The sequence below is a fragment of the Gopherus flavomarginatus genome, chromosome 2 (assembly GCF_025201925.1).
Source record: "Gopherus flavomarginatus isolate rGopFla2 chromosome 2, rGopFla2.mat.asm, whole genome shotgun sequence".
In the NCBI taxonomy this organism is placed as follows: domain Eukaryota; kingdom Metazoa; phylum Chordata; order Testudines; family Testudinidae; genus Gopherus; species Gopherus flavomarginatus.
The window spans coordinates 192391534-192412932 of NC_066618.1; the positions used below are offsets into that span (position 1 = coordinate 192391534).

Here is a 21399-nt window from a genome sequence, read left to right on the forward strand (position 1 = left end):
CAGTCCATTGGTTAAAAATGTAATCTAAAAAGGTCCTTATGCAAATTTCAGTGGGCAGTTTTTATTATATCAGGGGAATTACATTAGGAATTTGGCTCAACAAAAATAAAGAATTGTTGTATGTGAACAAAACATTATCCAAACCAGGTATAGATGAGTGAAAGGAAAAACCTTTCCTTTTCTTTGTTCCATTATCGATTTTCTTCTTCATATTCATACTTATTTTCATATTCAGATATGTTTTTCTTGCAAGATAACATCTCTTGCCCATGTTCATACAATACTGCTAATATAACAGATACCTCTTCTGCAGAGGTGCTGGTATATGTCACCGTGATGGCAGCGATAAATCAGACTATGCTACTTTGGCACACTATTTCCTGTCACAGCATGCTTCTCTCAGCCTCTGTCATCATGCCACTTGACACTAATCCATCAAAGTAGATAATAGGTTTTTTGAGACCCAGAGATTCTACTGATGGCCATGAACTGCAGATGATTTTTTTTATATATGGATGAAGTCTGAAACTCTTGCACATGTAATAGGGCTACAAAGGATGTAGAACTAATGATGGTGTGGGGTGAGATTTTCAAAAGCACCTGCATGAGTTAGGAGCACATCTCATTGAAATTCAATGGGACTAGTGCTTGTAAATCACTTCGAAGCTTTTGATATAGTTTTGGCATAAACATTTTAAATAAATTACCTCTATTCTCCATGCCATATCTTGAATCTTTATAGATGCACTTCAGTAGGCTGCAAAGTATAGTTAATGTTCTTTACCCTGTTTCTTTTCCAACATATTGTGGACATTTTTTGCTCAGTGTCTTGTTTGCTGTAGAGGTGACATCCGTGGGAGGCAGCGACTTAAATTAACTATAGTATTCGCTCACATGCCTGGCACCTAACCAGAGTTTGCTTTGGTGCAGCATGTATCCCAAACACCAACAAATCCCATTTTCCTCCCTTTAAGGCATTGACCTTTACAAGAGTCATCAAAGATTCTCATCACCAGTCTTCTTGAATTCTGCAGCCAACTGTCAGTGTAGGTGTTTAATGATTGCGCTAAATGGTGGCCCTGAGAGCCAGCATCATAAGACATGTCACTCTTTGGCACAGTCTTGATTGTGCCTATAAATGAACTTGAATGTACCAGATTAGTGTACAGAAATCTATGGTAATTTAAATTTCTGCACTTAGAATTGTGTTTTCAGTATGAAAATGCTCTCCACGTAGGGGTTTTTAAAGCAAACATTGCCATTGTTTCTGTCATCGTACAATTTATGTAAGTGGACCGTGCTAGTCTTTTATCTTTTTCTTTACTGATGTAAAAAAAGAAAAAAAAGGAAAATATGAAGTCACATATTAAATATTAACTGTTTGCGCCTTACCTAGAGCAGCTGTTTTGAAGAGTATTTGATATCCCTGTCTTCCTCCTCATTCATACAACTTAATCACATGGCTGAACCCTTTTGTAGTTTTGGTTCTCATTGACATCCACTTTGAGGGGAATGAAATTATATTTCAAATAAATACACCTATATTCAGGAACTCTGATCTCTCATGGTGCTGAAAACTCCATTTGTTCAAAAATTAATGTATGAAGTTTCAGGGATATATTCCTGAGCTGGGAAATTCATATAAGGGCTGTTTTTGCAAACCAGGTGCCTTCATTGTGCATTGTGGTATTGATTGCAGTTGTATAGGAAGTGGCCCGGAGAGACAAACTCAGTAATGTGAGCATACCAGCATTGCACAGTGCTGGTGTCAGTTTGTCGATGTTGTTATAAGTGTCCTAAGAATAGATATCTTAACTTCTCATTCCATCCAGTTTAGCTTATATCATGGCTGTTTCCAGATGGGTCTATTTTAGCTGTATGAATTCTGTATATATTTCAGACATGGCCATTTAAAAAAATATGGATATAGAATCAATGTGGTGAAAGAGAGGTTTCCATTAGATTACAGTTTCATAGTTTTCCCAAAGCCATTTATGTTTAGTTTAGAAAATTTCATCCTATGGGACCCTTTTTTATATATGGCATCAATGAAACTTTGGGAATTAGTCAATGCAAGAAACAAATATATTAATGAAAGATTCCAAGAGGGAATAAAAAATGCACATGATTTATGAACCATAACTTAGTTTATTTTATTAGCATTGAATGAGAAATAGTTGCTTAACCTCAGCTTCTAGAACTTTGTTAATTATATAGATCATTAGCTTGTCTGTCCATTAAACATCTTTTTAAAGTAGTTTTTTTATGCTGACTGCTTAAATGCTCCAACAGAACAGAGCTGTGTGAAATACTCTCTTCAGATCTTAAACTCATTCCTGCTGAATTTGGGTTTGGTGTTCAGCCTGAACCTCAGCCCAGGCTTTACACTAATATCTATCCCTTTGCCTCAAGAAGCTCCGAAGACACCTGTGGTAGAAGAGGCCAAGGAATTGTTGGAGAGGGAAATAAGTGTTGAACTTGAAACCGCCGATGTTCTAGAGGGGCTAGTTGACGTCCATCTGCAAATGGGACCCTGCCGTGTTTAGGCAGCTCTGTGAGATATATATTTAGACACAATCAGGATGAGGGAAGGTGATTGGATGAGGAGAGGTCTCCACCAGCCCAGTCCAGAGAAGAGAGCTGCTATTCATTTTTGAACTTTCAGTATCAGACAGCAGAATAGAAAGGAGTGGAAGGAATGTGGCTTTGGAAATGACTTTTAAAAATAGACATTTGAGTATTATTTCCAATATCTGCCTGTAAAGAATTAGAAAGTGTTTAACACTGTACATTTACAATGCTACAGAAGTTATTCAGACTTGATTCCTAGCCAACATGTCATTGTGGCCACAAACCAATAATCTGAATGACATATCAGCCGCGGGAGAACTTGCCAGTCTATTCTGGAGAACATTGGGAATGATTGAATGGTCCAGTACAGAACAGGCTAGCTTGATCATTATTGACCTGGGAGTTTCTGATCTACCTGAGTTGCAATATAGTAAATTGCTACCCTGATCTGCAATTATCATAGCTGTCTAAATTTAATTAGAGCTGTATTTATCTAAAGGCCTATTATGATCAAAGTTGTGTGTAACTAAGATTGAATGTGACAGCTTTGTTGTTTTATGCAAAAGACCACTTAGTCTGCTCAGATGAAAGGAATAGGCATAGACTTTTTGAAAGATTTGAGTCAGTAATGAAGGTTGACTTAACTTAATAAAATTATACGTTTTCTCAAATTTTCTAGAAGTGTGAGACAAGATTGACACTTTTTAAGCAATGATGCATTTTACCACTGGCTTAAAATAAATCACCCATTTAAACCTAAGTAGAATATCAAGCACATCTGCATATGTAATTTTTTGAGCAGACTGACTGATTAACTTTCCCTACAAAAGGGAACTATGTACATTATTTGTTCATCCTTTATTCTTTCAACACAGGAATTATTCTTCCTCAGGACTGGGGTTTTTAAAGGATACTTGAAAACTGGTCTTCTTTAGAACGGACGAAATATAGCTATATTTCAGAGAAAATTATTGCACTATTAGAATATTTTTTTGAATATTAAGAAATGACCATTTTTGAGCTGCTATTTAAAAAGCAGAGAAGTTATGTGTCGAATATATCCTGTACTAGAAGACCATCATACATTAGTGATCTTGAAAATACCCATTCCAACAACATAACATTGTTACTCTCAGTAATACAGAGTGCAAGGCCAGTGTAAGATTGTCTGCTTTTCTCTGGGGAAACTATCTGTTTGTTTACATTCCTCAGGTATAATAATAATTAATAGGAAATTATTTCAAAAAATTTCAAATAAGTGCAGGTTGTTGCATATGTATCTGTTTATGAAATCCTTTTAATAATGTTCCTGTGAAAGACTGGAATGTTTGGGCTGTGAATTATGAATTCACTGTTTGTGTAACCCGTGCCTGCTGCGTGTGGTGCTCTGTCCCCCTCTAGTGACACCTAGACCACTTAGATTAATGTGTCTGCTACAGCCTTAGCCAAGAGCTGTGTGGCTTTTAGCTTATGCAGTAAAGACTAGTGCACGAAGGTTCAGAGGTCCTCAGGTTCAATCCCGCCCGCTGATAAATGGTTGCATTCGCCACTAATAAAAATGGTCTGCCTCAATGAATATCAAGTTCACTTTTTTAATACTATAAATATACAATGGTGTCTCTATGGGAAAATGAAGGACCAGTAGGAAACTTTAATGAAATGTAAGCAGTAGCTTGATATTGTAGTCTTTCAGTGATACAGCAAGATAAAGAACAATTTCTATAAAGGAACAGAAGACTAGGGGAAAGATAGCACCAGTTTGCTTTGGGATATGCTAAAGAGCAATTGTGGCACAGATCTATCACATAGGTTCAGTGCTCAACAACAGACCGTGATCCTGGAAGTCTTGGAAGATAAGACAAACGTATACTTCTCTGCTTTTAGAGCCAAAAATAAAACACACTTCTTTAACCTACATTTCCCACAATGATACATTAAATAAAAAATGCACAAAGCACCAAAAATAAAAAATCCAGCCCTTTCTGACTGTGGAAGGAAAAGAATGAGCAATATATCTTGTATAATTTTGGAAAGTGCTGTGATAGCATGTTGATTGGGGCAGATAAGAACAAAGCTAGTGGCTGTCAGTGTATTTACCGTGACACTTCACTGAAAACCTGTCCTCCCACCCCCGTCTTCTCTCTTTCCATTTGTCTGCTTATTCACCTGCTGAGTGACTGACTGAATCCTGCATTGTGAGCTCTCTGGAACAGGGACTCTCTTTGCTGTTTGTGCAGTGCCTAGTACAGTGGAGTCCTAATTCTTGCTTGGGATCCTTGTGTACCACTGCGTAGAAATAATTAATGGTATTATTGCTTGTATATGCTAGCAGTGATGAGATCTGGCATCTATCACATTATTAGTACTTTGCTTCAAGCCCTCATTTATTTCTATCACTCACCTTATTGTCTGTTCTGGAAGTTGCAGCTTCATGGTCTTGAAGGATTTTGAGATTTTAATTTTTGGAAAACTATTAGGCAGTTTTTTTACGAAGTGGAGCTTCTTGCGAGCACTACTATCTAGGGGAGGTAATGTGCATCCAGTTCTAGCTTACGCATTGCAGATCTAGCTTTTTTGTGGTCGTATAGTTCAAGCAAGAGACTTTTGGCTCTGCAGTTTCTCCAGATTCAAAAGGAGTTGCGCAGATAAAGAAAAATTTTAAAAGTGTATTTTGTCTCATGGCATTATTTTGTACCACTCCTTATGAGTCCTGGATTGGTTAACTTTTCCACTGACACTAAAGCCAGAGGTTCTCAGTCCCCTGCACATACACCCAAGAATCCTGTGTGCTGATTTCCAGAGCACTTTAAAGGAGTCACTTTAGAATCTGGCACAGTGGCATACGAGGGCATTCCTGGAATCCAGGGAGGATTGATCTCAATTGATAGAACAAATCTACTTCACAGGAAGATCAATGTAAACAATGCAGGCAGGCTAATGGTACCTCTGCCTCCCCCACATTCAGGACAACTTCTGGAGACGCTCCTGGGACTCATGATCCATGATTCTGTGTCTATTAGCTTTTTTCCCTGGTATACAGTGCCATCTGAGAAATCAAAAGACAGTCGGAATTTGCAGGAAAGTTGACAGTTTTGCAGAATCCTGTAGATGTCCCTTTCATTTTCAAACATTAGGAATATGCTAATCTTAATTTTATACAACTGCTGTGCTAATGTTACTTTTTACTGGATGCCATTGTATATAGCTTTGCAGTCTGACTCTACCAGTGGTTAAAAGACGTCTGTCAGTGATTATCCAATACATACTCTGACGATTTTTCCCAGGGTGCAGCGTCGGCTGCTGAGCCATCTGTCCCACCAACCTGGGCTCCCTCTCACTCTGTGATGCTGTTGCCAGGCTACAAACCTCTGGCAAGTACTGCACTTACGCAGATGTTCACAGGCAGGGATACACCCAACTGAGTTACATGAATGCTTTGCCAGCCACTCATAAACCAACAATAGAGAGGCTCCAGTCGGTTCCCCCTAGTTCCCCAGCGTCATGGCATAATTCCCCACTCTGAACCTTAGCATCCAAAAGATGGGGTACCAGCATGAATTCCTCTAAGCTCAATTACCAGCTTAAAACCTGTAGCGCTGCCACCAACCAGGAATTCCAGTGCCTGGTACACTCTGGTCCCCCCAAAACCTTGCCCAGGGACCCCCAAGACCCAGACCCTCTGGATCTTAACACAAGGAAAGTAAACCCTTTTCCTCACCGTTGCCTCTCCCAGGTTTCCCCTCCCTGGGTTACCCTGGAAGATCACTGTGATTCAAACTCCTTGAATCTTAAAACAGAGAGGAAAACGCACCTTCCCCCCTCCTTCTCTCTTCTCCTCTCAGATTCTCCCTGAGAGAGACAGTAATCCTAACACAGAGAGAAATTAGCCTCTCTCTCCCCCTTCCCTCCTTTCTCCCCACCAATTCCCTGGTGAATCCAGACCCCGTCCCCTGGGGTCTCACACCAGAATAAAAAAAACAATCAGGTTCTTAAACAAGAAAAGCTTTTTAATTAAAGAAGGAAAAAGCCAGTAAAAATTATCTTTATAAATTTAAGATGTAATAGGTACAGGGTCTTTCAGCTATAGACACTGGGAATACCCTCCCAGCCTAAGTATTCAAGTACAAATTAAAATCCTTTCAGCAAAATACAAATTTGAACTCCTTCCAGCCAAATACACATTTGCAAATAAAGAAAACAAACATAACCTAACTCGCTTTATCTACCTAGTACTCACTATTCTGAACTTATAAGAGCCTGTATCAGAGAGATTGGAGAGAAACCTGGTTGCACGTCCGGTCCCTCTGAGCCCCCAGAGTGAACAACAACCAAATTCTAACAGCACAGCACAAAAACTTCCCTCTCTTAAGATTTGAAAGTATCCTGTCCCCTGATTGGTCCTCTGGTCAGGTGACAGCCTGGCTCACTGATCTTGTTAACCCTTTACAGGCAAAAGAGATATGAAGTACTTCTGTTCCATTAACTCTTAACTATCCGTTTATGACACCCAGCCTATACCGTCTTGCTCTGGTCAGAAGCCTAATCAGTGTAAGTTCATTACTCAGTCCACCCCTCCCTTGATGTGGAAAGGACAGACAGTAGCCTTTGTAAACTGAGCTGAGATTTCCCAAGCGTTTTACCCAAAACTCACTGTTTTAGGTAAAATATAAAGCAGATTTATTAACTACAGAAAGATAGATTTTAAGTGATTTATAATTAGTAAGTGTAGAAATCAAAATGATTACCTACAAAATAAAAGTAAATTTTCAGTCTGAGTTCTACAAATGAAACAGGATTTGAATTGAGCAGTGTCTCACCTGATAGATTGTACAAACAGGTCACAGAACTTCAATATACAGGCTGGAACTACCTTCCAGCCTGGGACCTCCCTCCCCAGTTCAAAGTCTTTGTCCTCCAGATGTGTTTCTAGGTGTTGAGTTGTGGGGGGAGTGAGGCCAAGTCATGATGTCACTTCAACTCTTTATAGTTTCTTCCAGCTTGCTGGAAAGATCTTTTGCTATGGCTTGGGTCAAGTAGACTCCATTTACTATGTGCTCTCCCTGAGAAGTCTTCTGAGATGGTTACTGGGAGAGTGGATTCCCTTCAATGGTCCATCAGTGCATCTGGTTACTCCATTGTTGTACCTGAAAGGCTGGTTGTGGGTGTTCCCAACCTCACAATATATTTCAGTAGCGCATCCATAGCAGAACTTCATAACTGCGGTGACAAAGTTCCTCCTTTACCTTGGTGGGTCCTGTGCTTATTGGCGGATTTGCTCACCTCAGTGATCTTTCCCTCTGCTGCAACCCACAGTCTGGGTCAACTCCTCCTGTGTTGATCAGGAGTTGCGAGGTTTGCAGGGAACCTGGGCCCACCCTCTACTCCGGGTTCCAGCCCAGGGCCCTGTGGATTGCAGCTGTCTTTAGTGCCTCCTGTAACAGCTGCATGACAGCTACAACTCCCTGGACTACTTCCCCATGTTATCCTCACCACAGGACCTTCCTCCTGGTGTCTGATAATGCTTGATTGTCTGATAATTCCTCAGTCCTCCAGTAGCACACCCTCTCAGTCTCAGCTCCTCGTGCCTCTTGCTCCCAGCTCCTCACATGCGCTTCCTCTCCTCTGGCTCCTCCCCGCCTGACTGGAGTGAGCTCCTTTTTAAACCCAGGTGCCCTGATTAGCCTGCCTTGATTGGCTGCAGGTGTTCTAATCAATGTAGCTATCTCCACTGCCTTCTAGAAAGATCTTAATTGGCCCCAGGTTTCTTGATTAACCTGGAGCAACTGCCATTTGGTTACCATGGTACTAGGGAATTGTTTAGCCTGGAGCTAACATATCTGTTCCTCACTATTTTACTGTAGCCATCTGGCCTTGCCCCATCACATATCCCACCCCCCTCTGCTCAACACCATAGGGTTGGGCAACTTGGGATGCCAGGCAGTGTGCTCGTGAAAGACCATCAGCGTTGCCATGGTGGTATCCAGCCCTGTGCCGTATGCAGAGCTGGAATGGTTGGAGGGATAAGAACCACCTGGTGACCCTTGCATTCTTTTCCTTATTTCTCTGCATCCACTGGAGGGGTGCATGGTCCGTCACAAGAGTAAATCACCGGGTTAAGAGGTAATAATGCAGTGTCTCCATGGCCCATTTGACAGCAAGGCATTCTCTCTCGACTACCGCATACTTCTGTTCTCTTGGGAGCAGCTCTCTGCTTAGGTAGAGGATCGGGTGTTGTTCTTCTCCAATCATTTGTGACAGAACCGCCACCAACCCCACCTCAGAAGCATCTGTCTGTAAAATAAATTCCTTGGTAAAGTCCGGGGCTATGAGTATGGGGTCATTACAGAGGGCTATCCGAAGGTCTAAAAATGCCCCCTCTGCTGCGTCGGTCCACTTCACCATGTCTGGACCTCGGGCCTTCACCAAGTCCATTAGAGGACTTGCCCTACTGGCAAAGTGGGGAATAAAATGTCGGTAGTAGCCTACCACACCTAGGAATGCATGGACCTGCTTCTTTCGGGTTGGCCGCGGCCAGTTTTGAATCACCTCTAGCTTATTAGTTTGGGGCTTCACTATACCCCTTCCTACAGTATATCCCAGGTACCTAGCCTCTGCTAGTCCTATGGCACATTTAGCAGGATTAGCAGTGAGGCCAGCCCACCTTAAGGTGCGTAGTACTGCCTCAACTTTCTCCAAGTGGGTTCCCCAGTCTGGCGTATGGATGATATCATCTAGGTATGCAGCTGCATAACTAGTATGGGGGCGCAGCAGCTTATCCATGAGGCACTGGAATGTGGCTGGGGCCCCATGTAACCCAAAAGGAAGGATAGTATACTGGAATAGCCCATCTGGGGTGGAGAATGCTGTCTTTTCTTTAGCTTCTTTGGTCAGGGGAATCTGCCAATACCCTTTTGTCAGATCCAGTGTAGTCAAGAATTGGGCACTACCCAGTCGGTCAACCAGTTCGTCGATGCGTGGTATGGGGTATGCATCAAATTGGGATACTTCATTCAGTCGGTGAAAGTCATTACAGAATCTCGTGGTACCATCAGGTTTGGGCACTAGAACGGTTGGACTGCACCACTGACTATAGGATTCTTCAATAATGCCTAATTCTAACATTTTCTTTACTTCGGCCTTGATTTCTTCTCTTTTGGCTGCTGGGATTTGGTAGGGTCTCAGTGTTACCTTGGCTCCGGGGATCGTGCGGATATGGTGATAGGTCTCAGTTGTCCGCCCCAGTTTTGTAGAGAACACATCTCGGTTGCGATTAATCATGTTGGCTGCCTCGAGTTTTTGGATTGGCATCAAGTCAGGTGATATCTTCACTTGCTCATGTAAGTTATCCTCCTGGGGAAGGGGAAGGGTCTCCTGGGTGACTAAGCATGCCTCTCGATCATGCCAAGGTTTTAAAAGATTGATGTGGTAAATTTGCTCCGGTTTCCTACAACCTGACTGCCGCATCTTATAGTTTACCTCTCTCACGGCTTCAAATCACTTCATAGAGTCCCTGCCACTGGGACAACAGCTTGCTTTCTGCAGTGGGCACTGGGACCATTACTCGATCTCCTGGTTGGAACCATCGAAGCTTTGCTTGGTGGTTATAATGGGTCCGTTGGGTCTCCTGTGCTTTCTCCAAGTGTTCCCATACAATGGGTGTAACTCAGGCTGTCCGATCCCTCATCTGTAGTACATGCTTGACTATGTTCTTTCCGGGATTTGGCTCCTCTTCCCGGGCTTCTCTGGCTATATCCAATATGTCTTGGGGCTGGCGCCCATATAGTAATTCAAACGGAGAGAAACCTGGGAAGGCCTGTGGAACTTCCCGGATGGCGAACATGAGGTAAGGCAATAGGGTATCCTAGTCTTTCCCATCCCGGCTCACCACTTTCCTGATCATGGCCTTGAGGGTCCTATTGAACCTTTCTACAAGACCATCTGTGGGTGGTATACAGAGGTCCGTAGGGCTTGTACATAGAGCAATGAACAGAGATCTTTCATCAACTTGGATACAAAAGGTGTCCCTTGATCAGTCAGTATCTCCTTGGGTAGCCCAACCCGGGAAAAGATCTGTACTAGCTCCTTAGCTATTGTCTTGGAAGCTGTGTTGCGTAGGGGTACGGCTTCCGGGTATCGGGTTGCATAGTCTAATACAACCAGCACATGTTGGTGGCCATGAGCTGTCTTCTCTAGGGGCCCAATCAGATCCATGGCTATGCGTTCAAATGGTACCTCTATTATTGGAAGAGGTATCAAAGGGGCCTGTAAGTGTGGGTGAGGGCTATGTAGCTGACACTCTGGACAAGAGGTGCAGTATCGCCTGACATCTTCATGTACTCCTGGCCAGAAGAACCTCTGCAGGATCCTGGCCTGGGTTTTCTCTACCCCTTAGTGTCCTCCAAACAGGTGACTGTGGGCGAGGCTCAATATGGCTTTTTGATGTTTTCGTGGCACCAGAAGTTGATGTATCTCCTGCTCCTGCATTTGCACCACACAGTACAGGAGATCTTTCTTCACTGTGAAGTAGGGTCCTGGACCCCGGACCTTCCCCTCCACTGGTATCCTATCTATCTCAGCCACCTCTTTCCTGACGTTTTCATATCTAGGGTCCTCTGCCTGGTCCCGTCCGAAAGTCTCTCTCCCAGGACTAACCTGCCTGAGCTCCCAGGGGCCAACTTCTGCTTCTTCCAACGGCTCGTCGCCATCACAGCTGGGGCCAGCCTCCGGCTCACCTTCCGTGCTGGTAGTTTCTCTGATGGCTGCTCGTGTCCATCTGCCTACTAGCGCGGTCTTCTGGCCCTGGGTCAGGATCCGGGTTCCTAAAGCCTTTGCGGCCTTCCTTTCTTTTTTTGTCTTCCAGGCCTTTTGAGGGGCTGAGAATAGATCCTGAGAAAACTCAGAAAACATTGGGGGTTGACATTCCCCCAATGATGAGTCACTGCCAACAGGGTCTCCACCTCCCTCCAGCCTCTCCGTGGGGAGTAACTTGTCAAACCCTGGATAGTCCCTCCCAATAACTACAGGATATGGGAGTTTAGGAACTACATCTACTGTCACCTTAATGGGGTTCCCCTGAACCTCTATCTCCACTGGGATGGTGGGGTAATGGCTCATGGCCCCATGCACACATGTCACTGCTACACGTTTGGATTGCAGCTTACCCGATATAAGGTTGATAGCACTCCCCGAGTCCACAAGTGCTGTAGTCTCTGCTCCATTTATCTTCACCGGCCTGGTGTAGTTATGCGGGGCTAGTGCGACGCCCGCAAGGTGGATAAGGGAGCATGAGACCTCCCAATCCCCCAAGCTGCATTGCATAGGCTCCTCGGTGCTGGGACACTGTGCTGCTATGTGTCCCCACTCCCTACATGCATAACATCTATAATTGTTTCTAATCATTCTCCTATCATGCGGGCTAGGGGGTTTAGTCCCAGGGTTCCCCCCACTCAGGCCAATCCCTTCCTTCTGGAGTCTCTGCTGGCTTTCAGCCCCCTTCTTCCTCCACCTAGGACTCCCCAGGGCTGTCCCAACTTCCAGGGTTGGGGTTGGGTGTTTGCTACAAAAGGGGCTTTCCTTGGGTAGTTGGGTCAATTCCCTGGCTGCCATGCGTTTTTCTGCCAGCGTGATCATCTCGTCATAGGTGGATGGATCATTCTGGCCTACCCATTTGCGGAGATCTGGTGGCAGTGCCCTCGTACCGGTCGATGACCAGAACCTCTAGTATCTCTTCCGGACTCCAGGACTCTTCCCCTCTGGTGGAACCCATAGTCTGGGTCAGCTCCTCCTGTGTCTGATCAGGAGTTGCGAGGTTTGGGGGGAACCTGGGCCTGCCCTCTACTCCGGGTTCCAGCCCAGGGCCCTGTGGATTGCAGCTGTCTATAGTGCCTCCTGTAACAGCTGCATGACAGCTACAACTCCCTGGGCTACTTCCCCATGGCCTCCTCCAAACACCTTCTTTATCCTCACCACAGGACCTTCCTCCTGGTGTCTGATAATTCCTCAGTCCTCCAGTAGCACACCCTCTCAGTCTCAGCTCCTTGCGCCTCTTGCTTCCAGCTCCTCACATGCGCTTCCTCTCCTCTGGCTCCTCCCCGCCTGACTGGAGTGAGCTCCTTTTTAAACCCAGGTGCCCTGATTAGCCTGCCTTGATTGGCTGCAGGTGTTCTAATCAATGTAGCTATCTCCACTGCCTTCTAGAAAGATCTTAATTGGCCCCAGGTTCCTTGATTAACCTGGAGCAACTGCCATTTGGTTACCATGGTACTAGGGATTTGTTTAGCCTGGTGCTAACATACCTGTTCCTCACTACTTTACTGTAGCCATCTGGTCTTGCCCCATCACACTGCACATACAATGATAGCACATACAATCCAACAGGCTATTAATGTTCAACAGATCAGTACTTTTAAAATGATACCTCACAAGGCATACTTTGTACACAACACATCATAATTATATATGACAGTGGTGAATATGGGGGTTCCAAGGTGCTTCTTTGAGGTACAGAGTGCCACACATACCCACAGGGTGGGCACGCAAGGTGGTCCTGGTTGCCAGCTTCCAGAAGGCACCACCATACCGCTGTGCTATTTTTCCCTCTGTTCTGATTGGCCAACCTTTTTTTTGGCCCTGCTGCTGTGTGGGTTGGGCACTGAAAATATTTTCCACCTCAGGGACAAAACAGCTAGAGCTGGACCTGCATATCCATTACATTTTTAGGCTACAATTTTCAAAAGTCACTGATGACTTCAGGTTTCCAACGTGAGACACTTTAAAGAGACCTGACTTTCAGAAAGTGTTGCATAACCAGCCTCTGAAAATCAGGCTCCTTTAAGGGGTTGGGAGCCCAAAATTAGAAGACTTGTTAAACTCTTGTTCTCAGTCTCTATGGGGTTGAGAGAAGAAACACACTAAAATCGTAGCATTGGACAATTCAGGTACACAGCGGTACTGTTTGCTTTCCTAAATCTAGCTCAAATTTCTGTGTCAGATTCTACCTTAACTTGTCTCGATCTATGCTACTTATTGGCCTGTCATAAAATAAAGTCAGAATGCAAGAAACTGTTTTCAGTAATAATCAATTACACCTGATGAAAAAGGTGCCTCCAGTTTTCTGTTTAGAACATGAATCGTGTAGTGCTGATACTGGATATTTTTTACCTTGAGGCACATCAGTGTCACAAGCTTTGCCTGTGATCTCTCAGGTCTGATCCTTTCTTTTTCCCCAGAAAGCTCAGGTCTGTAACAGAAGAGTGTGTAGTTGTCTGTTTCATGGTGGTATCTAGCTTATTAATATTGACTTCCTGTCATTTATTGCCAGTTTGATTGTTGGCTCATTCTTGTGGGTTTTTTTAAACGAGTCGAATGATCATCCATCATTGGCTCACTTTTGTGGGATTTTTACTGCACTGCATATTTTCGAGGGGAGGGTTTTACTCATAAGTTAGGACATTCTGATTCAACTAATGTCTAACACATTGGTTCTCAGCAAAGGGTGTGTGTATCTCTGGGGGCACTCAGAGGTCTTCTGGGGGCACGTCAGCTCATCTAGATATTTGCCTAGTTTTACAACAAACTACATAAAAAGCCCTAGCAAAGTCAATACAAACTAAAATTTCATACAGACAATGACTTGTTTATACTCCTCTTTATCCTATACACTGAAATATAAGTACAATATTTATAGTCCAATTGGTTTATTTTATAATTATATGGTAAATATGAGAAAGTGAGTAATTTTTCAGCAATAGTGCTCTGTGACACTTCTGTATTTTCATGTCTGATTTTGTAAGAAAGTAGTTTTTAAGTGAGGTGAAACTTGGGGGTAGGCAAGACAAATCAGACTCGTGAAAGGGGTACTGTAGTCTGAAAAGGTTGAGAATCACTGGTCTAGCAAGCTCTCTCTCTTCTAGCGGTTGAGGAGCTTTCTGCACTGATTTGCAGCATGGACCTTTTCACGTCTTTTAACTCCTTTAGTGTCTCACTTGATTTGTTTGGCCCAGATTATATTTCTGCTTTGTTCAAGACAACCTAGTTGGCTCCAGAATTCTATGGTATCTTTTAAAAAAAGAAGACACACAAATCTATCATACTCCTAGTAGTCCATGTTTCCTGGCAAAGCACAATTTAAGGTAGAAAGCAATGAGAGGAGGATGTCTGGTCCTTTTTTTCAGTGTGGGCAGAGAATAGTAGCTCACGTGGAGGAGGGAAAGAGGAAAAAGAGGATGTCTATAATGGGAGGCAAGGGAGGAAGAAATTACCCATATTTTAAAGTGGAGGTGAATTAATATGATTCTATTAAAACAAAGTCCTGTCTATAGAGAGGAAAACCAGGAACAGCAAATAGTTCATTTCTTCCACCCTTATTCAGGTTGAGAAGAACCTTACTCCATGTATAGTCCTGTTAGAAAAGGTGGGGGTATTGGTGCAGTATGATGTTGCTCCATGTGAGTAAATGTGGCAGACTCCATAAAAAATTAATATACATTGGAAAGGAAAAAGGAGACTAGAATACTAAATTTAAAAGAAAATAACAGAAATTGGGTAACAGAGTAAGAATAAATAGAAGGTGGTTTGGTTTCTTTAAGACAAAGTGTTAATAGCTTTAAACAAAAACAAAACAAAAAAAACAAGAAACATTTACACCGCAATTAAACAGCCCCTTAGCCTGAGTCCCTCCTGCCCGAGTCAGCTGGCACTGGCCAGCTAAAAGCATCTAATTGCAGTGTAGACATACACATAGACTTCAGAGGGATTGAGATTTTTATTTTATTTTTGGTGTGTGTTGGTATTTAGTAAGGATGTCCTAGAAGTGACCTAGAGGATTGAGGGTTATCTGTGTGCTAGGAAGATATACCTGACAGACACTGTGACTGGTACGTTTTGTGCCTTGGAGAGCATGATGGCTCAGTTAACGTGTTTTTTTTAAGGATACTGCCTCAAATCATAATGTTCTGAGCAGAGAGGCTGCTAATCCATTCACTGCCCCAAGTAATCTAGGTCTGGTTCAGTGGCACAAGCCTCATTTGTGTCTGAAATGTCATAGCTTTCAGGGCACAAAATCTCGGAGGATCTATCGAAGGTGAGGAGATTACTGGTGTTTATGCTTTGGTGACTATTGTTCAGTTCAATAGTTATGTCATTCTGAGTATGGAAAGGAGAGAGACAAAAATAATTTTCTCTCTCCAGTTCAGGATCTACTGCTGCCATGTTACTTACACACACACACACACACACACACACACACACACACACACACACACACACACACACACACACACACACACACACACACACACACACACACACACACACACACACACACACACACACACACACACACCTTTTAAAAAGCATTAATAATCACCCTGTGAGCTCAGAAGTATGAGGAAAGGAGTGTGATAGGTTCTCCTCCAGCCTGCACGCCCTTTAAGCTTTAATGCTGCATCCAGCCTGCACTTTCACCAGCACACATACAGGTAGGGGGAGACCCAGCTGCGGTTACATGCAGATGCTGTGAGCAGCTCTGCATCGGAAGGCTCCAGCTAAAGAACTTCCCAGCTTTCAGGTAGACACCCTCCTCTGGAGTGTAAACCCAAAATTATACTGTATTGTGCTGCACAGGGAACTGTACAGTGTAAGCTCATGAAATTCACCTCCTCCCTCAATGAGGAGAAGAATATACAACAGCTTTCTGCTCCAAGTTATGACTCTCCCACACACTGTTTTTAAATAAAGCAAAAACAAGTTTATTAACTACAGAAGATAGATTTATGTTATTATAAAGGACAGCAAACAGATCAAAGCAGATTACCTACAAATAAACAAAACATGCAAACTAAGCTTCGAAATGAATAGCAGATCCTCACCCTGAGTGATGATACAAGGAAGCTGCAGATTCTTAAGGGGCAAGTTGCACTGGCTTACAGCTTGGAAACCTGGGGGAGGGATAGCTCAGTGGTTTGAGCATTGGCCTGCTAAACCCAGGGTTATGAGTTCAGTCCTTGAGGGGGCCACTTAGGGATCTGGGGCAAAAATCTGTCTGGGGATTGGTCCTGCTTTAAGCAGGGGGTTGGACTAGATGACCTCCTGAGGTCCCTTCCAATCCTGATAGTCTGATAACCCCAGCTGTTCCATTCACAGGCTAAAAATCCTTTTATCCTGGGTCCAGCACTTCCGCCAGTTCAGTCTTTGTTCCTCAGGTGTTTCCAAGAGTCTCTTTGGGCGGGGAGCCAGTGAAGAACCTCCATGATGTCACTCCCCTGCCTTAAATAACTTTTGCAAATGGCGGGAACCATTTGTTTGAAAGCATGGTTCCCACGCCAGTCAGTGGAAAAACACTGATGTCCCAAGATGGAGTCCAGCACCAGGTGATCTGGTCATGTGTCCCTGTAGTGTTACAGCAGCCATGAGTCGGAGCTGTCTGTAGCGTCCTCAGGAAGGCTCCCCAGAGGGAGATAAGCTTCTTCTAAGGCCTGTTTTCTCCTAATGGCCCTTCAACCTGAGTGGGCCCTTCCCAGCCAGCCATCTAGACTGAGAGCCTTTTGCCTAGTGGAGACTGAGAGCCTTTTGCCTAGTGGACATTCTCCAGGTGTAAACACATTTGTAATACAGATACATAGTCAACATTCCTAAGTTCAGATACATGCATACAATTAGGATAATCATATTCAGTAAATAATAATCTTTCCAATGACATCTCGCAGGACTTATCTTGCATAAAATACATCAGAATTATACCATAATCATATCACAATAATACAGGCAAGTCTTAACTTAGGCGGGGGTTCCGTTCCGCGGTTATCGCATAAAGCAAAAACCGCGTATAGTTGAAATTATATCCCCAAGCCCTTTAAACTTCACCCGCAGCACCAGCGGCCAGGCCAGGAGGGCGTTTAAAGAGCAGCGGGGAGCCCGGTGGAGCCCTTTAAATCCCGGCCCCGGCCCCGCTGCCGGAGCTGCAGGCGGGATTTAAAGGGCTCCACCAGGCTTCCTGCCGTGGCGGGGAGCCCAGTGGAGCCCTTTAATTGCCCCCCCCGCCCCGCCGCTGGAACTGCGGGCAGAATTTAAAGGGCTCCGCCAGGCTTCCTGCCACAGCGGGGAGCCCAGTGGAGTCCTTTAAATGCCCCCCACTGGCCCTGCCACCGGAGCTGCAGGCGGGATTTAAAGGGCTCCACCAGGCTTCCTGCCGTGGCGGGGAGCCCAGTGGAGCCCTTTAATTGCCCCCCCCCCCCGCCCCGCCGCTGGAACTGCGGGCAGAATTTAAAGGGCTCCGCCAGGCTTCCTGCCACAGCAGGGAGCCCAGTGGAGTCCTTTAAATGCCCCCCACTGGCCCTGCCACCGGAGCTGCGGGCGGGATTTAAAGGGCCCCGCCGGGCTTCCCGCCGCAGTGGGGAGCCCGGTGCAGCCCCTTAAATGCTGGCTCCGACCCCGCCAGAGCTGCAGGCGGGATTTAAAGGGCTCCGCCGGGCTTCCCGCCACTCTGGGGAGCCCGGAGGAGCCCTTTAAATCCCGCTCGCAGCTTTGACAGCCAGACTGGGGCTGGCATTTAAAGGGCCCGGAGCACCACGGTGGCTGGAGCCTTGGGCCCTTTAGTTTGCTACAGGGACTACCAGCCACCTCTGCAGCTGGGAGCCCCCTGGGTGATTTAAAGACCCTGGAGCTACCAGCCACAGCTGGTGCCTCAGGACCTTTAAATCTTGAGGCCACGCCCCCCCGCTTGAGGCCATGCCCCCCCTCCAGCCGTACGCGTAAAGTTGAAATCGCGCATGTTAAATGCGCTTAAGTTGCAAGAGACCTGTAATAATTCTCTGATGACTATGGGGTGCAGTGTCACAAGGGGTTTTAATGACATTGTTCTCCAATACTCTAAATATACAGTGGCCATCCTTTAAAACGTTCACATTGCCTTAGAATGATGCCTTAATTAAACAGTTCAGTATTTACAGTATTCTAGGGGTTTCCTATACTTAATATAGACACGGTTTAGGTCATAATGCAAATACTGAAGTTATTTAGTTATGTGAGGAAGGGTGACTGCTGTACAGGAAGCTCTTAGCCCTATCCTGGATTTCCAATTTTTGAATAATTCTGTAGAAAATGGAGATTTCAGGATTTTTTTTCATTATCTATTTTTCCCTTACAAAATAGATGAGACTGAATGTATGCTCTGAACCAGATGCAAATTGTTCTGCACATGTGGTTCCTTGAGATAATTACACAAGATGAAGAACTGTTAGCTTATAAATACTTTCAGGGAGTGTTAAATTTATTCCATACAGACTTTTTCTTCCTTGTAACAGAAACTTTGGCTTTTTTCCCTTTACGTACTTTAATAGCAGGCAGTATGTGGCTTAAATAAAGATGTAGAAGCAGTATTACTAGTTAAAACAAAACATATCTATAATTTTGTTGAAATGTCTTAGTGTGCATATGAGCCATATTTCAGCAAGTAGCAAAGTGAAGGTTTCTTGTTTAGTAAAATTAAATTAAACTCAAGGACACATCTGCCAAGTTTATCTTATTACCTTGCTATGCTTTTATTTTGGAGGCCATTGTTATGCAAAATAATTCTAAAAGTCAACCCAGTTTAGAAGAGACTAAAATGAACAAATCATGTACTTCCACCAGAATAATTTGACATCTTGAAAAAAATAAAACAAATACATTCCTTCCATTTTGTGATGTACATATTTTGCAATCATAAAACCCATTCTACCTTATGTGTAGAGAGCAAATAAATTGTGAAATACAAGAAGCAACTTTGAGGTTGTATCCTGAACTGGTATTAATTAGCTGAACTCCACTGAATTCAGTGGAGCTATGCCACTTTACACCAGCTGAGGACCTGGCTCTTGATGTCTAAACAATGCATTAGTGTCTTCGCTGTTGAATGTTACGTCAGATATTTAGTTAATGGTTATGTATTGTAATATTCCATTTTACTTTCAAGGATAATGGTACTCCAGGGTAGACTTTAAGGATTATGATCAGTGTAAATCCCTGCGCTTTGTGCTAAGAATTTACCTCTTTAAAATACAATATAAATTGTTGGCAGTTGAAAGTATTAGCCACAGCTCTGTTTTTGTCTTGTTTCTGGATTCTTCTATAATGATGGGTTAGCCACCTACCCACCCAAAGACTCTGTGGTCTAAGGAAGGATAGTTTATTTACTACTCAGCCCGAGTACTGATACGCTTTTCATGATTTACAGATGTGTAATGCCCCTAACCATTGTGCTCTTTTGAGAATAATGTAAATGTGGAAAATGGTGATTGATGGAATGGTGTTGCAGCCTTGAGGGTAATTTTCCCTAGGACACTGGAATTGTGCAGGGATTTAGGTAAAATGCCTTACTAAACTTTTCTTTTGCATAATCTGTTAAAAGGATGTTGCCAAACCCTTTTTAAAAAATGCATGTTATTTCACTGATTGTTTATAACATCTTAAATCCTTGAAAATAAATCTCTCTCTGCCAGTTTATTCACATTTGGCAATTTTCCCTCTCCTCCTTCCCACTCTCATTTTCAATGAAGCTCCTTGAGGTTTACACACTCTTATGTGCTCTATCTTCAGTCATGGTGTCTCCACTTACCCTAGGAATTGGGTTACTTTAACTTGTACTTATTTTGACAGATGAAGAGGGAGGCATTTTACAGGGGACTCTAGATCTGGACTCAGTCCCTAGTTCCACAATCAGTTTCCTCCATGACCTTGGGCAAGTCTCTGTACCTTGGTTCCCCATATGTCAAATGAGGATTATAATGTCTCCTTTTTGCCTGCTTTGTCCCTTTAGACCCCAATCCAGCAAAGCTGTTAAGTACAGTGTAACTTGAAGTGTGTGAGTAGTCCTGTTGACTTTAATGGGACTACTCAAACCTTGAAAGTTAAGTATTTGCATAAATCTTTGTTGGACCAGAGCCTTAGATTGCAGGCTCTTTGAAAGCTGTCTCTTCCTGAGGTGCTAATTTCAGCTGATTGCTCTAGGTACCTATGTGGCAGCAGCAGAGCATTACCAGGAATAGTGGCTATAAAGAAGGGTTTTGTTGTAGTTTGATTTCTATATGCCAGTGTGGGAGATTTATTGTAAGAGCTCTTTAGTTTTGGAAAGATATTTCTCAAAAGATTCTACACTTTCAAGGCAGGTAACATTTTGGACCCAAACTACGAAATATTCATTGAGGGTTTTTTAGCCAAAAAGATGAAATATTGAAAAAAGTTAGGGGGGCAGGGAGTTTCTAATGTTTTTTCAAGTAAATGTCAAACCACAGACAGAAGAAGCGATGGATAATGTCTGTACAAAATGAAGGCACTCAATATATATTTAACAGACAATGGAAACACATAAGGGTGTTTTCTGTTCTAGCAGCTATGAAAATAAAATAAATATGCTTTAAAACAGCATTTTCATTACTCCAACAGATTAGTAAGAAAAAGAGGAAAGCAATCAGAAAACTCTTTTACTTCCATCCCAATTCTGTGTGCTATTGACAACTATTAATACAATGGACCATCTCCTCCAGTTTAAGGCTCCATGTGTGGCATGGCATCTGCACCCCAGGCCCCATAGACCCCCTTAGTGGAATGTTAACGAACACAGCAGCACTGCCCTGAACAGCCTAGCACCTAGAGCAGTGCACTAAAGAGCGCTATCAAAAAGTCTCTTAAATAATTAGCACCCTAAAGAGCTACGGCAAGTCATGATCCCCAGCCTAAAATGTTTCCCATGTCATCTATGGAAAAAACAAGTTTCCAGAGGAGTGTTGGAGAGGAACAGGAAGACTGTTCCAGAAGGCAGGAACTGTGGGAGGCTTTCCCACCACCACAAAG

At 43.6% G+C, this 21399-nt stretch overlaps 2 protein-coding genes across 6 annotated transcripts in view; one reads left to right on the forward strand and one right to left on the reverse strand.

The window, feature by feature from the left end:
* CARMIL1 (capping protein regulator and myosin 1 linker 1) overlaps positions 1–21399 on the forward strand; it is a 280248-nt gene that overhangs the window by 216193 nt on the left and 42656 nt on the right. The gene's annotated exons all lie outside the window — the stretch shown is intronic.
* LOC127045612 (uncharacterized) overlaps positions 1–21399 on the reverse strand; it is a 251489-nt gene that overhangs the window by 174610 nt on the left and 55480 nt on the right. The gene's annotated exons all lie outside the window — the stretch shown is intronic.